The 19,248-nt window shown below is 42.9% G+C and overlaps 1 long non-coding RNA gene across 3 annotated transcripts in view; it reads left to right on the forward strand.

The window, feature by feature from the left end:
* The window catches only part of LOC140601066 (uncharacterized), a 121,092-nt gene extending 102,343 nt beyond the window's left edge, over nt 1-18,749 (forward strand). Inside the window, exons 6-8 of one of the 3 annotated variants that reach the window (XR_012004111.1) lie at nt 11,852-11,990; nt 12,523-12,670; nt 13,151-13,511. This is a non-coding gene — a long non-coding RNA (uncharacterized lncRNA). Of the gene's footprint in view, nt 1-2,797; nt 3,233-11,851; nt 11,991-12,522; nt 12,671-13,150; nt 13,512-18,490 lie in introns of those variants that run through there. The other 2 variants (XR_012004112.1, XR_012004115.1) reach the window with 2 other exon arrangements.
* Nucleotides 18,750-19,248: the final 499 nt, after the last annotated feature.

The raw sequence follows: 19,248 nt of genomic DNA on the forward strand, positions 1-19,248 counted from the left end.
TTTGGTGCCTAACTGAAGGTGACAACTTTATCAGATGTTTTCCCATTAAATAAAATGAACTGTCAACTTTCCAGCCCCCAATATTAGTTTTCTCACCACCTAGCCCCTGGCCTGAAACGAATGTTATATATTTTTTTTGTCACATTGGGTTTTTTGGTTGCCTGTTCTTCTTGCTGTTGTTAACAATAGTACCCTTCCTCCAGCTTCAATATCTGTATCAATCAGAAGGGTCTAGGCTGTGCTTTGGCAAGAGGCAACCCTAGAACGTAAGCAGTTTGGAAAAACAGAGGTCAGTTGGACACTCACACTTGTATGTTCAACAAATTGGCAGGAAAGTTCTGCTCACTGTAATCCCCCAGGAACCCAGGCAGATGGGGCTCTGTCACTATACTCCCAACACAAGACAATCTCACACTGGCAACTAAATGCTGCAGCCTGGAAGAAACCCACAACACTTTCCCACTTGTTGGGGCAGAACTCATTGTCCAGGACTAAGAATGTGGCCAGACTATGTTCAAAGAGTTATAGCCTTTACCCATTCAATGGTTTGATTTTGGGGTTTTTGTTTTTGTTTTAACTTTCTTACCTCCTTATATACAAAGCAGGCCACTAATGATAGTGTCTGTCCTACTACATGGTTTCTCTAGGCACTTAGGTTTACTGGTTTCTGAAAACAGCAAGGTGATATGATCTATTTGGGTTTTAGAGAAATTCCCTCTGACGTTAGTATAAGAGTAGGGATTAGAGGCTTAATGGGAAGTGGGTCACAGGATGGAGGCCAGGATACCAGCTAAGAAGCTGCTGTAGTAGTTCAGATGAGAGGTAGATAAGGAACATGAATCAATAGATTTGAACGTTATGAGGATCAGTCAAGATTGAGATAATGAATAGAACAGGAAAAGCCCAACTCATTAAAATAAATCCATCTGTGGGCTGACAGAAGAAGCTGATATTGGGGTGCCTGGGTGGCTCCATTGTTTAAGCTCCTGGCTTTGGCTCAGGTCATGATCCCAGAGTCCTTGGGATGGAGCCCCACATCAGGCTCCCTGCTGAGCAAGGAATCTGCTTCTCCCTCTGCCTGCTGCTTCTCCTGCTTGTGCTCTCTCTCTCTCTCTCTGCCAAATAAATAAATAAAATCTTAAAAAAGGAAGAAGAGGGAGCAGTCCCAGTGGTGCAGCGGTTTAGCGCCGACTGCAGCCCAGGGTGTGATCCCAGAGATCTGGGATTGAGTCCCGCGTCAGGCTCCCTGCATGGGGCCTGCTTCTCCCTCTGCCTGTCTCTCTCTCTCTCTCTTTTTTTTTCTCTCTCTCTCTCTCTGTGTCCCTCATGAATAAATAAAATCTTTAAAAAAGAAAAGAAAAGAAAAGGAGGAGGAGGAGGAGGAGGAGGAGAAGGAGAAGAAGAAGAAGAAGAAGAAGAAGAAGAAGAAGAAGAAGAAGAAGAAGAAGAAGAAATAATTCAGCAATGGTAAGGATATCATACTCGAGCGGCGCTCAGGCTAAACTGGAACCACCAACCCAGACAAAAGACTGTAGGGGGAATGTTTCAGAACTTGAAGGAAAACAGCCAACAACTAATTCTTTCCTCAACTTCCTCCACTGAGCCTTGCTGAGTTCTCCTTTAAACAAATAGATTGCAACCCCAGCCCACTGAAACTTGCAGCTCTTCATAGTTGTGATTTCTATCCTAAATTTTCAGAAACAGATGCTGGGGTGTATTTTTCTCTCTTCTTATTCTTACACTATGGTTGTTTCATTTTTCTCTGAAGATCTCCTTTTGGGGTTGATAAAAATTCTGTGTTGAGAAAGGAGGCCTTTTCCAGTTTCCAACCCAAATTCCTCTTCTGTCAAGTTCCTCAGGTTCCTGTAGAAGAGTTACTACCACAGAATCTTCAGACTTCGTTACCATGTTTGGTTTTGGTTAATGTCTGTTAATGATCTGGAGAGAGGTGATAACTGCATATTAATGAGGTTCACAAAGGAGCCAAATTGAAAGCTGTTGCAAGCTCCAGTGGTGGCAGCCATAAACCAGAGCTCCAGAGAGAACTGACTGACAACCGGGGACAATACATGTGGTGAAACCGGTATATATGATACTGACTCTTCAGAGGAAAGAAGCAGTTTAGGCATTTTTCTTAGAAGAAGAAACAGCATGGAAAGCAGCAGTCGATAGGTCTCCAGGATGAAATGAAAAAACGAATGCTCAGGTTGTAAAAACCTCAATGTAACCGAGAGAGGAAGTTGAGAAGGATGTGGTAATCCATTGACCTCTACCTTACATTCCACCTGCCCACTCTGTGGTGGTCACATGACCCAGGTCTGGCAAGTCAGTGATCCTAGAACATAGTTCTTGGTTCTGACATAGACTTGTAACTTGACTTAATCTAATGAAATTCATTCCTGGAATAATTCTTGTTACTGAAACTAGTGAAAAAATTAGAAGCTTTCTTCCTGCAAGGACTGTAGGTTATACACCTACAAGTTATTCAGGTAGTGATTGAAACTGCACAGAAAGAAGCAGAGTTGACAGTGAAGCTGGAGGTGGGGTTGAGGTGGGAGGGAGAGGGAGTGCTGGGTGAGAGAGAAAGAGAGAGAGAGAGAATATATGAGCTCTCCAGAACCAGCTATGCCTGAAACTATAACCCACTGAATTGTTTAGTTATTTGTATTAACAATTTTTTTCTTGAACTGAAGCCAGTTTCAATTGTCTTCTTTATTTGGAAGTAAAAGTGTACTTACTTACCCAAGATAGGTTTTTCAAACATATTGTTCTTTCTTTTATATCCTTTACTTTCTAGCCATGCCGGATGACTCTAATTTCCAGAGTGTATTGGAAAAGTTATTCTGAGGACTCGCTCAGGCAGTCTCCTTCTATTGAAATGGAATAATACCCTTCCTGCTATATTTACTTGGAGAAGCCTTCCAAACCCCATGGTCCAGCTCAGACCATCTCTTTTTGGACATCCCTCCTGAACATTCAGTGGAATGTCATCTTTCCTTTCTTTGCTTTACTATATGAAGAGACTTCAAGACTTTGAAAAGGAAGATCACAGTTGGAGGATTAAAAGTATTTGATTTAGGGATCCCTGGGTGGCGCAGCGGTTTGGCGCCTGCCTTTGGCCCAGGGCGCGATCCTGGAGACCCCGGATCGAGTCCCACGTCGGGCTCCTGGTGCATGGAGCCTGCTTCTCCTTCTACCTGTGTCTCTGCCTCTCTCTCTCTCTCTCTCTGTGACTATCATAAAAAAAAAGTATTTGATTTAAAGATTTACTATAAAATTACAGTAATGGTGTCAGTCAGGGTTCTCTTGAGAAACATATTGCTGTATATTAATGAGGTTCAAAGAGACATACCTGTACCTATACAGAATTATATGGAAGAGGACTGATTAATTTTACATGTATACATGTAATTTGTAATTTTTATATTTGTGAATTTATTATTTTTGTAATTTATAATTAATACATATAATTTTTTAAGGAATTGCCTCACAGGATTATAAGGGCTAGCAAGTATGAAATGGTAGGGAAGGCTGGCAACTCAGGCAAGAGTTAATGTTGAGTCTTGAGGCAGAATTTCTACTCCAGAAAATGTGAGTTTGGGATCTTTAGAGCTTTCAAGTGATTGGATGAGACCCATCCACATTATTGTGGGTGATCTCCTTCACTTAAAGCCCACTTATGGTAGCTATTAACCACATCTACAAAATACTTTCCCCCCAAAATAATTTAAAACAAATACCTTTGCAGCAACACCTAGATTAGGGTTTGAGTATATAACTGAGTACTACCAAAGCCTAGCCAAACTGGCACATAAAACTAGCCATCATTCATGATCAAGACAATGTGATATTGACATAAAGACAAACAAATGAATTAATGGAATAGAATAGAGTCTGGAAACAGAAGTACACACAAATGGACAACTGATTTCAACCAAAGTGCATAGTACACAGTGGTGAAAAATAGTCTTTTATGCAGTAGGTGAATTGGCTATCCATATGCAAAAAGTCGACTTTGATCCCTCCCTGTCACCAGAAACAAAAATAAAGTCAAAGTGGATCACAAGCCTAAATGTAAATCTTTTTACCATAAAATTTCTGGAAGAAATCATAGGAGAAAAACTTTATTACCTTGGGTTAGGTAAACATTTCTGAAATAAAAATACCAAAAGAACTATCCATAAAAGAACACATTGGTAAATTGGACTTGATCAAAATTTTAAAAGATGCAGTTAAGAGAAAGAAAGAATAAGCCACAGACCATGAGTAAATATTTGCAAAGCACACATCTGATAAATGACTTGTATCCAGTATTTACAAAGAAGTCTCAAAATTCAACAATAAGAAAACAAAGAACACAATTTAAAAATGGGCCAAAGATGTTAACATATATTTTCAAAGAAGATATTGAGATAGCAGGTAAGCACATGAAAAGACACTTAACATTGTTTGTCCCTAAGGACTAACAATTAAGTTAAATTAAAACCACAATGAGATATTACTACATACCTATTAGATTGGCTGAAATAAAAGACTGATCATATGTAGTGTTGGCAAGGATGGTGAAGAACTGGAACTCTCCTATTTCTGGTGGGATGTAATATGGTCCAACCTGTAAGGAGGACAACTTGGGAGTTTTATAAAATGCGAAGCATATGCCTACCATGTGACACAAACATTCCACTCCTACATACTGACCCAGAAGATATGAAGACATTCGTCTATATAAGGGTTGTACGTCTATGTTCATAGTCGCTTCATTTGTAATAGTCCCAAACCAAAAACAACCCAAATATTCATCAACAGGTGAATTGGTAAATGAACTGTGGTATATCCATAGAATGGAATGCTATTTGGGACACCTGGGTGGCTCAGCAGTTGGACCTCTGCCTTTGGCTCAGAGTGTAATCCTGGAGTCCCAGGATGGAGTCCCGTGTCGGGCTCCCTGCATGGAGCCTGCTTCTCCCTCTGCCTGTGTCTCTCATGAATAAATAAATAAAATCTTTAGAAAAAAAAATGGAAGAAAAAAAATGGAATGCTATTTAGCAAAAAAAAAAAAAAAGGAATGAACTGTCAATATATGCTACAACATAAATGAATCTTATGCTGAATGAATGAAGCCAAATTTTAAAAAAAGAGAGTACATCCTATATGATTCCAGGTGCTAAAATTCTAAGAAATGCAAACCAATATACTATGACAGAAATCAGATTGATGTTTGCCTGGGGATGCAAGGAACAGTGAGAAGGAGGGATTACCAATGTTCATAGCAGCAATCTTCACAATAGCCAAACTGTGGAAGGAGCCTTGGTGTCCATCAAAAGATGAATGGATAAAGAAGATGTGGTTTATGTATACAATGGAATATTCCTCAGCCATTAGAAACGACGAATACCCATCATTTGCTTCGACGTGGATGGAACTGGAGGGTATTATGCTGAGTGAAGTAAGTCAGTCGGAGAAGGATAATCATCATATGGTTTCACTCATACGGGGAATATAAAAAATAGTGAAAGGGATTATAGGGGAAAGGAGAGAAAATGAGTGGGAAAAATTAGAGAGGGGGAGAAACCATGAGAGACTCCTAACTCTGGGAAACGAACAAAGGTTAGTGGAAGGGGAGTTGGGCGGGGGATGGAGTGACTGGGTGATGGGCACGGAGGGTGGCACTCGACGGGAGGAGCATTGGGTGTCATACTATATGTTGGCAAATCAAACTACAATAAAAAAATATATTTAAAAAAAGAGAGAAGGGGCAGCCTGGTGGCTCAGCAGTTTAGCGCTGCCTTCAGCCTAGGGCATGATCCTGGAGACCCGCGATCAAGTCCCACGTCAGGCTCCCTGCATGGAGCCTACTTCTCCCTCTGCCTGTGTCTCTTCCTCTCTCTCTCTGTGTGTCTCTCATGAATAAATAAATAAAATCTTTAAAAAATAAAAAATACAAAAAAAATAATTAAAAAATTTTAAAAAAGAGGAGGGATTACAAAGAAGTCCAAGGAAATTTTGAGAGGGCAGTGAATATGTTCCTTATCTTAATTATGGTGCCGAGTTCATGTATATATACATATGTCAAAACTTATCAAATTGTACACTTTAAATATGTGCAGTTTATTACATGCCAATTATACCTCAGTAACAATGTTAAATAAAAAGTCAGTGCAGGCTAATGACAGAGAATTTCAAACAAAATAACTAAAGCATTCCAGGAGCCAAAGTCTTATCTTTCTCATCTCCACTGAGTTCTTAAGTGGAATTTGGAATCCCAAATTCTGACTATGCCACTTTGAACTTCTCTGAGTCCCATATTTATCATTTGTAAAATACTTTGCAAATGCTACTACCTACCTCAAAGAGGTTATTGTGAGAACCAAAAGTGATAATGCATGTAAAAGTGCTTTCCAAGCTACAGCACACTACACAAATGTTAGCTATTGGTTTGGTTGTTACATGCCATCTGCATACTATTCTTGCCCAATATATATGCGTCATGCCAGCTCAAGCCCTAATAGCCCATATATAAAGTGTAATTAATTGTACAAGTTACTCAAATAGCACTGAAACCCAGTATTCAGGGCATGACACATCCTAAATACATAACAGATTTTGGAACAAATCAGTTTCAGCCCAAACCAGAATGGAGGAAACAGACAGATGCCTTCACATATATGCCAAGCAAGTGAGACCCACCCAAACAGGGTGGAGTCCAGGGCAATGGAAGGCAGACAGAATGCAGGCCTTGTGTATTTCCAGCCAAGGGCTGTTACAGGGAGCATTGACCCCATAACATGGCTGGCCCCGATGTGCTGAGAGGCTCTCTGCTTTTAGAGCCAAGCTTACTTGGAAATTAACTGCCTTAATCTTGGCTGACCACACTAGCCAACCAGAATGATGGGGTTGCAGATCACTCTCATTTAGTTAAAGTTAAAGATGACAAAAATAGAATTAGGTAAATATTCTCCATATCACCCTCCTTCCATTCTCCTCCCCAGAATTCTTATTTAACTGATCTTAAATCACAGCTGGTGCTTTCCCCTTAATTTGAATTCATTTGCAGCTACTAGAATTTCTTTTCCCCAATCGTCTCTAGGGACTTTGAACATGTGGGACCCAGTGTCTGAGCCTGGCTTTTTACTGCTAACCTAGGGAGGGAGGTTGGACTCCTGGGCTGGGCTGTATAGGATGCCCCACAAAAGTGGGGAAGCATTCCCTGGGGAGCTGGCCTAAAAGGAGCATCTGGGAAATATAGCAGGAAATTGGAGACACAACTGGGATGGGAGGAAGGATGGTGTGGTGGAGGCATGTGTGTGTGTGGAGGCAACAAGAGCTGAATTAAAGAGAATGGTGGGAAGAAGTCAGAAAACAAAGTGGCCTCAAAAGCTGGATGGCCAGTAGTAAGTGGCCAGAAACATAAGAGCCTTCTCCCCAACAGTGCCTCAGATAAGGCTAGACCCTTGCTCAAGGCACTCCGTGCACCTCAGTAAGGGACCAAGTGCACCAGTCACTATGGCCTCTAGAAGCTCTGCAGCCCAGGTCTCTCTGGCTGGGAATCTTCTTATCCAACCCTTAGGCTGGGAGGAGTGGGCAGGCAGCTTGTGGAAACTCATGGGTATCTTTACAAGCTCTGGGAAGAGACATCATTGAAGCAATTACTGCATACTGAAGGAACAGAACTTGGCCCCAGGGATCCCCTCTGCGATTGGAAATACTTCTCTCTGTCTTTCCAAATATTAATCCTCATTCAACTGAGCAACACAGAGAACTTGGAATGCCAGAGCCTTGCCCAGAGTAGATTTTGTTTTCAGGTAGTCCTAAAGCCAGTGGAGGGGTTCCAGTAGGACTTGGCTTTTCCATAAGGAGAGTGATGGTTTGAGGGGGAGGAGGGAAGGGCCAAAGCAAAAAACCAAACTCCTCTGTAGGTGCTTCAGAGCTCATCATTAGGGATTTATTTGTCAGTGTTATGTTTGCTGTCCTTCTAGAAACTTCTTCTGGGATATTTTTGAGCAGAGTGAGTCACCAAGCCCCAGACCTCTCAGCATAGATTTACTATGGTTAGAGAGTCCAACTGTCCTGTAGTCCAGAGCTGCTGTCCTGTAGGATTGGGAACTGCTATGGGGGATGTAAGACATAGAAAACAGGACAGGGAAGCAAGAGCCAAAGACCAATCCCACTTCTGTTACCCCTTTGCTCAATGTCAGTGGTCTAATGTCCACCTTCATTCATTGGAAGCTATTCTTGTTTGGTAAATGTGGTATCATTAAACTTCAGATAAAGAAGCACAGAGGAGAAGGATATTCACAGCCAGATGGGAGACACATTTTGTGATCACTGTTAAAGGGACAGATTTCAGGCTTTGGCAATTAAAACTGCTTCCCTGGCTAAGGCACCACTGACAGGGCCTAGGCACCCTCAGCCAAGCCTGGCACACCTCCACTGTCAACAAACACCATTCCCCATGTTTCCACTGCACCTCAGCACCTCGAGCAAAGCCAGCCTGTCCATGCAGGGGGCTGCTAATTCTGCCAAATATCTGTGCACTGCTAGGGGACTGGCTGAGAAGTACAGCCCCAAAGAATTGCAATTTGCAATATAAAAAGCTTGAAGTCCTTCCAGATACTGGAGATTCCTTTTTGTCCCAGGCTGTGAAGGAGGCATTTTTTTTTTTGAGCCAAACTCCATGCTAAATGAGTGAAAGCATGCTTCTATATCTGGGGCATGCATACCCGTGGGGACTGTGACAGATGGCTAGGTGGTACAGGGAACACCAGGATAATCATCTGCTTCTTCCTCAAGGGGCAATTTTACTCAATAGGAAATAGTTGAAAACATTTTTTTTTTCTGTGTGGAATACAATCAGATCTATATATGAGTTTTCAAAAAAGCCATGTCAAGCTTTCTTCCTGCTGCTTCAGATGATGCCTCTCAGATTCCCAGGAGACACCCCTCACTCTTCACAGAGGGACAGCCTAACCCTCAAGCATGCCATAACCTTAAGGAGTTTCTCAGAAATCTTATAGGTCCATGCTAGCCATTTCTAGTACAAATTGATTCTACCAAATAGAATAGAATTTTTTAACTTTAAGGCTAGAATCCCAGTAACATGAAGATAGTAACCTTCATCCCAAGATACCTTTGGTCACTTATCAGCCATATATACTTCAGTGTGAACATAAGCCATCAGGCTCTTAAGCCAAAGGCAAGATTTGGTGAAGGGAAGAGAGAGGAACACCTCATGAGAGGAGCACCAGGACGGCTGGTGGTGTTGAAATGTGTTTCCTTAATTTCACAACTGTGTGGAAGATCAGTCTCAGAGTCACATGATGTCGTAGCTCTGTCCAAACACACTGGACCAGTACCTGTCCACAGCCTCACCTGGAGGTGTGTCCTGAAAGGGTTTGATCCTCACCTCAATACAGATAGCCGGAAGGGACTATTCCAACAGAGTCCTCTGAGTTAGGAAAGAGAGGTTGTTATTTAGCAGAATGACCACCAACACTGTCGCTGGTTTGTTACTGAACATTTCAGCCTGTCCAGGGGCAGATCCAGGTTTTGTGTGGCATGAAGCTGATACAATTTTGGGAGGAAGTGCTCTTATTTAAGAAAAAGAATGCAAAAATAGCTTACCTTCACAAAAATATACAAAGAACACATTGGTAGGTTCTACCAAGGCCTTGGAAGGGGGCTTTACAATTGAGAGACTAAAGCATAAAACTCATTAACTTGACAATAATCTGCCTCTGAGCCTATGCTTGAATACATTTGCATATATGCTGGGGGTAAGGGTACAGGGATTGCTAGTGATCTATTATTTTCTCTCCCAGATGTAACAGTCTGTATTTTTCCAAGCTGCATCTCATTTTATAGCTTCCTGACCAAATTTTCCAGTATCTTTGGGTCTGTATCTATTTCTTCTTTCTGGCTGGGGTTGAGAGCAGCTCCTTGGAGATGTTCAGGGGCATTTAAACAATGGGCTTGGCCCAGAAGCATGGAATTTCCTGAAAGACAGCAGGCGTCTCTGGTGGGCTGTTGGGATAGACTGATCAACAATTTCTAACACTGGAGATGGAGTTGTACCAGTCCATGCCAAGAGCCTTTCAGAGTCAGCTCATATGGAAACCATCAGTCCAGTCCCATCCATTAGCTAACTTGAAGGCAGCCAAGCCTGGGGACCAGAGCCACCATGGCCAAGAACAAAAGTACCACATTGCCCCAAACCAGCCAAGAGTGCTTGATGGGAGTTTCACTCCCCAAAAGAATCTCCGTTCTCCCACCCTGTTAAAAAAAAAAATGGGTATAATAAAAATTGGCTGGATTTGTTAGTATTCACACACATTACACTATAGTCAAGATGAAATTTAGCATAAAGCAGTTTACATTACTTTCTGGCTTACCATCTTTTGAAGTCCTGCCTTCCTTCTGGTAACTTCCAAATTCTAAATACTACTGGCCCTCTCCTCATTGTACCCCTGACACTCCAAGATCAGGTTGCACTAAAATTATGTTGACTTCTTGATCTTTCTCGCCTTCACACATACCTTTGCCTCTATCTGGAACACTCATATCTCCTTTTCAGTTAGTTAGCTTTTGTCCATCCTAAGCTCCCAAAATGGGAACATACTTTGTACTCTCAGAGTGCTCCTCACACTCATCACATTTTACCATTATCTCCCGTTTAATCCTCATCAGCTCCACTAAACAAGAAGCTTTGTGTTTTAGTTACCTACTCCAGTGTAACAAACCACTCAAAACTTTGTGGCTTAAAACAACAGCGCTTTATTCATTATTACAATTCTGTGGGATGACTGGCTCATGGGTGATCTTTCTGCTCTAAGTGGTATTGATTGGAGTTTAAGTAATCTGGAGGCTGGATGAGGCAGGGATGTCTAAGAATGCTTGTCCATATAGCTATAGTTGATAGAGGCAGCCAGCTGGAAGCTCAACTAGGGCTGTTGACTGGAGTGTCCACATAGCCTCTCCATGTGACTCAGACTTCTCACAGCATGATTTCTGAATTCTAAGGGGAAGAAAGTAGAAATGGCAAGCCTTCTGAGAGCCTCAGCTCAGAAGCCCCAGGATATCACTTCTGCTACATTCTATTGGTCTAAACAGTCATAAATGCAAGATGAAGAGAAATCACCAGAGTATAGCCAAGAACAAGAAATTGAAAATCGAAATTCTATAGCCAGGTGACATACAACTGGAAGTTAGCCACTCCAGGTTTCTTTGAGCCGACTTTATGGTTTCTACAGAACTTGGTGAGTGTGATTAGAAATGTTTCCTGGCTACTCTTTCATTGGTTAGGAGGGCATCGGATGCCACTGCTCTTTTAATCCCTAGGAAGGAAGAAGGGAGAGGTAAAGTCACTTACTGGTGGAACTATAGGCAGCATATTAAGTATGGGTTGGCTGCCATTGTCACAACCCTAGGTGGTATCACAGCTGGCACAGGAACAAGGGGGAATTGAGATCACATAAATATCCCCCTGTATCTGGGGAACAAGACTTTACTCTGCCTCATATTTTCTGCTGCTGTACCTACTCAGACTTTACTCTTCCTGCTCTTTCTCACCCAACCTCAAGAGACAGGAATGAGGTGATCATATTCTCATGACACCCTCCTCAGGTCATGGCAGACGATAAAATTTCAGGTTCAAAGTTCTTTCCTTCCTTCCACTTTTGAAGATGTTAATTACCCCTTTGGCTTCTTGTTTTCAGTATTGGGAAGTCTGATACCAATTAGATTCTTGTTCTTTTGTGGTCAGTCTTCCTTTCTCCTGAGAAGCTGTTTTTGATACTTTTAATTTTCATTATAATATGGTTTAGAGATAATTTTTTTTCTTATCAATCCTGTTCAGTATTCAAGGCTGAGAATCAAGGCATTTACCAACTTATGAAGGCCCACTGACTAGTACAGAGGGCCGATGGACATGAATATCCTGAGTATTCAAAATGGCAAAGACTCAACTTTTTGGACTGTGTGGACACATACATACGGTAAGCATTTAAAATAGGCTTTACGGACTACACAGGTACTCAATAAACATTTGTGGGTGAGAAAAGAATGAATGAATGAATGAATAGCACATTGCCCAGCACATAGTAAATTCAAGGTAGCTATTATTACTAACAGAAGTGGCACATAAGGAAAGAGGGATGCAAATGACTTGCTCCCTGCCTTGAGGAGCTCTTACTCCAGGTGAAAGAGGTAAATAAACTTGTGGTGCTTATCACATCATAATGTATGTTTGAAATATTACAGTATCACAGAAGGAGGAGTTACTAACTTCCCAGAGAAAAATAGAGCTGAATTTTGAGAATAGGTTAGGAAGGAAGTAGGGAAAGAGCAAACAGCTCAAGAGGGAAGCTTAGGTCAAGGCCCAAATGGCGTACGCTATCTTCAGGTTGTGGCTTCTGTAGAGACTAGAGAGAGAGTGGAGAGGAGGAGAAAGAGGAGTGAGAAGTTATTTTCAGAAGGGAAGTGAAGGCTGCCTTGGTTCACTTAATCCCCACATAATACCTTGAGCAGGTTTTATAGGTGAGGAGACTGGGCTCAGGATGGTTAAGAGATTTGCCAAAGGATGGGAGAGGCAGACCCAGGTGTTCAGTTCAGCTCATCCGCCTCCAGGACTTGTCTTCTGGGACATCAGCTGAGAGCACCAGGAACAAGGACTGTGGTAAATTCCTCACACTAGTTTTTTTCCCTTGGCTCCTATCTCCAAAAACAAACAAAACAAAAAACAAACTAGCAGGGAGCAAAGCGCCGGGGAGAGGGCTCTTATAATTGTTCTTAGGGGCAACGACAAGGTAGGGGCATCTGCTTTGCCCTCCACCGACAGAATGAGACTTGAGAGGACCATGGGCCTGAGCAGCTTAGAGAGGAAGATAGAAGGCCCAGCTCTGGAGCTACCAGAGACCAGAAAAGGGGGACATGGGATAAGGCCAGGAGATCTACTCCCGCCCCGCACCCCACCCCTCAGGGCAAGGTGAAGACTTTTAGAAGGCCTAAACCCTGGAAAAAGGGTAATCCCCTCCTCCCATAATAGAAAATGAAAAGAATTATGAGAGCATAAAGTGATTATAAGCAAGACCAGCAGAGTTCTCATTCTTTTTTTTCCTCCTGGATGACAACTCTTACTTTTTTTCAATGTCCCAAGGATGTATATGGGGAATCTGACACCCGAAGTGCTGGTGAGGACTGTTTTCCCATTTTGCAAAGAAGATGAGTTCAGTCGCAAGGGAGAAGAATCCAGGCATTTGCCTGAGCCTTAATCTGGTCTGGGAAGTGAGTAGAGCTAAGTCTCAGTTTTTCCATTAAAAGCGCTTTCCCGTAGCAAATTTTGAATGCAGCCTGAAATCAAGATGTGCTAAGAAGGGATCCCTGGGTGGCGCAGCGGTTTGGCGCCTGCCTTTGGCCCAGGGCGCGATCCTGGAGACCCCGGATCGAATCCCACGTCGGGCTCCCGGTGCATGGAGCCTGCTTCTCCCTCTGCCTGTGTCTCTGCCTCTCTCTCTCTCTCTGTGACTATCATAAATAAATAAAAATTAAAAAAAAAAAAGATGTGCTAAGAAACATGTTCTTTGGGGGCCTAAGTGCAGCTTTTCAGCTTAAACCATTTGTCCTATAAATAGGAGAAAATTTATGGTTATGTATTTTCTCTGGAGAGAGGCAAACTGGAGTTTGCACTGTGCTTCTTCCAATATCACTAGCAAACATAGTGCCATTACCCAGAGCTCACCTAATATGGTCAGAGGAAAACTGGCTCCTTGCTATCAGCTGGGATTGAGGTTGTTTTAGATAAAGGAAGGGCTCTCTCAGCTAAAAATAATATACTTCAAACCGAAACTTGCCCCTTCTCAGACATGCTTAAGGTTCCAAAATTTGACATGAGGAAGGCATATGAATGCAGTATCGGGACTGTTTTGGCAGGAAAGAGGACTCGAAGAAAGAGGCCCCATAAAGCAAAGCAGTATAGAGCAAGAAGAGATATTTACACCCAAATTTCTTCACCTGTATAATTTTCTCACGGGCCTGAAGGGGGCTGGGAGCTCTGATATTTCCAGTGATATGAACCTGTTTGTAGTCTGGTTAAAGCAGCGTGGTCACAATGACCTCAAGAAAGCTTCATATCACGTCTAATGAAATGCAACACAGGTCTGACATCAGAGCCCGACTCTGACCACACATCAAAGGGAAGGAAGTGGACTCTTTGATCCTCTCAGTCATTGCTTTCTACAAAGAGTTTTAACAAAAGAGGGAGGGAGCTGTGGATGGGAGCAGGGCTCGGGACTTTGCTTTTTCTTTCTGCTGTTCATGTTCTTCAAGTTAACTCCTCAAGAAGCAGCAGCAGCAGGCAGGTCGCAGGCAATGTGGAAGCTTTGAGTGATTCTCCTACTGTAGTTTCCATGGCCCCAGGCCTCAGCCTGTCTTCCCCAAATTCCTGTTCTGCCTCCACAGCAATTCCTGAATTCTCATATTAGTGTTTCACTTATTTAGCTTGAGTCTTAACTCTTACTAGAATATAAACTTCTTCTGGGAGAAGCAATCACATAAGCCATTATCCTACCAAGAAGTGCCATTTCTAGAATGCATTTCAGACCTTGCACTATACCAAAACCATTTGGGCTCCTGGTGACCACAGGGTGAAGGTTAAGTGCCTTACTGCAGGGCATACTTCCCTCTAAGACCTGGCACCTATCTAGCCCCTGGCGTGCGGTATCTGCCCCTCCCTGACCCAACATCCATTTCCAGCTGTTCTGAACTGGGAGCTGCATTGTGACTTTCACCCACAATCTGAGCAATTGTTCCTTCCTGCCCTACGACAGGCTGTTCTCAGGGCTAGAATGCTAGCCCAAGCTCAAGACTGAAATCACACTCACCTGTTACCCTGGTTCCTGACAAAGAGTAGGCCATGAAATGGCTTATCATGTAAATGAATGAATAAAAACGTTGACCTTGTTGTGTACCTGCTTTCTTTCTGCTCCACAGGTTTTCAATGAAGGGGGTGGTGTGGAGGAAAGAGATGAGAGAGGTTAGGGGCTCCCCAGTGGGGACCAGGCTGCTGGAAGAGGCAAGTCAACATTTTGTTTTGCACATTGACTGTTTGCCTCATTCAGGGTGGTGCTGACTCAGAGACCACAGGGGTATGACTCAGAGCCAATTTTCTGACATTCTGAGGGTGCAGGGACTAGCCTGGCACCATTGGATGGTATAGGGAGGAGAAAAGGAGGCAGTAAGAGCCAGAAGAGGGGTGAAGGCTGAGGAGGTAGAGCAGAGCTTAGGGAGCCTGGGTGTAGGTCGGGGCAGAGGGAAGGGGAGTTTGCTGGCCCGACTGCTATAGGACCAGAGGCAGAAAAACATCGAGTCCCAGATGCTGAGTAGGTTTCCCCTCAGTGATTAAAAAGGGTCTAAATAAAATGTGAGGAAGTAAATTGCCAAAAACTTGATGAACCATGAGGTAGAAGGTAAAGTTCTAGTTGAACATGGTATGGCAGGGATGAGGCCAGGTATGGGATATGGAGAGAATAACTGGTGTTCACTTTCTCTAGTGCACTCTTCCCTGCCCTGGTGTTCCCAGGATCCACAGAAGGAACGAAGTGCCCTCCCTCCTCACCCCAGTGCTCCTCTTCCACCACCAGTTTGTGAGGGGGACCCTGTTAGTGACCAAGCTTTCTCAAGCCACAGAGGGGTGTATAGCAGGGAGGTTGGATGGCAGTGGGAAAACTGAGACTAGGGCTGGCGGAGAGGGGTGGGGGTTGGAATTCCCTCTGCTTCTCCCTTAGCTGGATCATAGGCCATTCTCACCCTGGGGCCACTGACGTTCCCTACCCAGAAACTGAGAGTGCCAGTGACCTGTCATCCTGAATGACACACTTGGACAGGGTGGGAGCTGGCCGTGTCCTGTGTTGTAGGCAGAAAGCAAGCACTTGGTGCACAGGTGAAAGTGGCTTTGCTTCTTTCATACACTTTGTGACTGTGGGCCTTCCCTACCCAAGCTGAGTGTGGGTTTCTCATCTGGAAAATGAAAGTAACAATAACATTTACCTCTTGGATCACTGTGAACAGTTAATGACTGTTTAATTAATGAAGGCATATAAAGCATATAGAATAGTACTCGGCACAAATAGATGCTTAGTGTGTTTTATAGGAGGGAGCTAGACCCTCTTCTTCTCCATTGAGGAGCTTTGTGTGGATATCTCAGAGTTTGGCCTCTCTGTACTACCCATAGCAATAAAGAATGAATGCGTGTTTTCACCATAAAATGCACAGAGAAATATTTCAAAAGTGCCGAAAGCCTATCTCTGAAAAAGTAAAAGCATTCCCTATTTCTGTCTTTCTTTTCTTAGTTCAGCATTGCAGCATCTATCAAAAAGATAATCAGGGGCACCTGGATGGCTCAGTTGGTTAAGCATCTGCCTTTACTCAGGTCATGATTCCAGGACCCTGGGATGGAGCCCCATTGGGGCTCCCTGCTCAGTGGGAAGTCTGCTCTACTTTGTCCCTTTCCTCCCCTCCCCCCTGCTCATGCTTGCTCTCTCTCTCTCTCTCTCTCTCCCTCTCTCTCTCTCAAATAAATAAAATCTTAAAAAAATATCAGAAATATGATTTTATCCTACTGAAGGTTTAATAATCATGTTTATTAAAATTTATATATCCTAGAATCCCATAAAGGTACTACTCTCCCTTCTTAGACAAAGATGTACAATACAATTAAAAATGCCTATGTGTCTGCCCTTTAAAGTCACATCCAAAAAATAAATAAATAAATAAAGTCACATCCCTAGGGAGGGAAATAATTCACCAGCAGAGAGAGGAAGAGGAGTGGGGGGAAGAGATTGATTTTTAGAAAATAGGGCTCAAGATAAGATCTGCGTTCCAATGCCTTCCTGGATGGTACAACCCCAGATCCCAAGGCAGTGAGAATTAGGGAAAGGGGAAAAACAAACAGGAGAAGTTGGCAAACCAATCCAAGGTGTAGTATCCAAGTCACTGTTTCGTGAAGAGACATAGCTGCTTGCCCATGGCTGCACAGTAAACCATGCCTCAAAAGGGACCCTTAAGGAGGGGAGAGAGAGAATGTATCTGCTGGCTTCCTGTCCACCCTCTGTCTCTAGTTGGTTAAAGTTATCCCTGTGGATGTAATTCCCAACACTTCTGGGGTGTGTGACCTGGCCCTTTGGGTATTCCAAACCATGTGATGTGGTGCTTCATTCCAATTTGGAACTAGAGGAAGGAACTAGAGACTTTAACTAGTGCAGATGAGGCAACCTTGAGAACAGAGCAAGAAGATGAAGGTCCAAGAGCCAATACAGCTGAGAGAGTCTGCAGAGACACACACAATAAGTCTGATACAGAAAGTTAACTTCAGATAGAAATTAGTCTGTGCTAAGCAATCATTCATTAATACTGAATGTATTTCTCTTGTGTCTGGAGAATTTGACATTGAAAATGCCTCTTTGTCATGGATAAATGACCAACCTCAAGGGCACCTGGGTGGCTTAGTGGTTAAGCATCTGCCTTTGGTTCAGTTCAGGTCATGATTCAGGGGACCTGGGATGAGTCCTGCATCAGGCTTACTGAGGGGAGCCTGTTTCTCCTTCTGCTTATGTCTCTACCTCTCTCTGTGTGTGTCTCATGAATACATAAGTAAAATCTTTGAAAAAAGAATGACCAACCTCAAGCAGATTCTCACCTACCACCTTCATAACATTTTATTTGGAAGAATGTGTAAAATTTGAATTTAGATGTGTAAAATTTGAAACGCTGACATTAAAATCATCAGAGGTTTCCTTTTAAACTTTAAGGTTACAAGCATTACCTTAGATATTTTTACTTTCCATATTTGTTGTTGCACTTCTAAGTGTGAGGGCTTCTGTGTGGTTGGTTTTAGCAGCAGGAGCCTTACTAGAGAAACGAGTCCTGATCCTTCTTGGTGTCATGTGGTCATCTTGCCTTTCCCTGTGGACTAGAAGAGTGGTTCTTAATTTGGGGGAATTTAAGGTACACTGGGATTTATGGCAGCTTGCCTGAGTAGATTAAAAACCTCCAAGTCACATGAATTATACCATCATCGTTTCAGTACAACAACATCTCACAGTGTCTGTAACAGTGTCTCATTAGGGCTCTACACACAAAAGCCCCCTTTAGTTCTGAGGGGTTGTTGATGGAACCAATTACTGCCCTGGTATTGACTTCTAACTACTCCCAAAGCTCTCATGTGTTCTGCTAAAAGTCACACTCTTAACTCTTGGTCCCAGGGATCTCTTCCTACCAGATCATACAACCTGCTCAATTTGGCATTCTGTCAGATAGCATTGCCGTAAAAGCAACTCATGTAAAGCAGAAGTAGATTCTGTACATTAGCGAACATTTGGCAGCACACCTCTGAAGGGTATGCACTCCCCCATTGAGCTGTGATGTAGGATTGAAAAATAACCAAACTCAATGTTGGCCAAATCCCTTCTGGATCTAATACCTATTTTTATAATCATGACAGGGGATGGAGAGAATGACAAACCAAGAGAATGAAGAGCAACCCTAAAATCCAGAGGTCCCCTATTCAAGGTTTAATCTTGTGGAAACACTAGCTCCTATTTAAGAAAGTTGCTTCAGGGACGCCTGGGTGGCTCAGCGGTTGAGTGCCTGCCTTCAGCCTGGAGTGTGATCCTGGGGTCCTGGGATCAAGTCCCACATAGGGGTCCCTGCATGGAGTCTGCTTTTCCCTCTGCCTATGTCTCTGCCTCTCTCTGTGTGTCTCTCATGAATAAATAAATAAACTCTTAAAAAAAAAAGAACAAGTTGTTTCAATGAACAACTGAGTTCAGCACCTACATTTCCTTTCTGAGAAGCACATCATTGGACATTATCCATTCCTGACACGTCCCAGTTATCTTTTCAAGAAAAAAAAAAGGGATGACTAGTAGATTGTTGTTTAGTGTGGACTGCTTCTTATATTCTCTCTGATACCAACTAATTATATGATTTTGAGAAAGTCATTTAAATTCTTTCCCCTTCAGGGGTTCAGTCATGCAATGAGACAGATATAGTAATTGTTCTAGCTTCCTCTATGGTATGTTCTGAAGCCATGATTCATCACTGCTGTGGCCTTAGATTCAGACCTTATCATCTCTCACTTGGTTACTCTCCCTCCCCTAGACTCTCCTTGCATCAAGTGTGTCCCTGTTCTAGGCTCCTACCCCTGCTACCACAGTATCTTTCTGACCATAGATCTAGTCCGTTCTCTTACTGCAAAAA

Source organism: Canis lupus, chromosome 12, assembly GCF_048164855.1.
Source record: "Canis lupus baileyi chromosome 12, mCanLup2.hap1, whole genome shotgun sequence".
Taxonomy (NCBI): domain Eukaryota; kingdom Metazoa; phylum Chordata; class Mammalia; order Carnivora; family Canidae; genus Canis; species Canis lupus.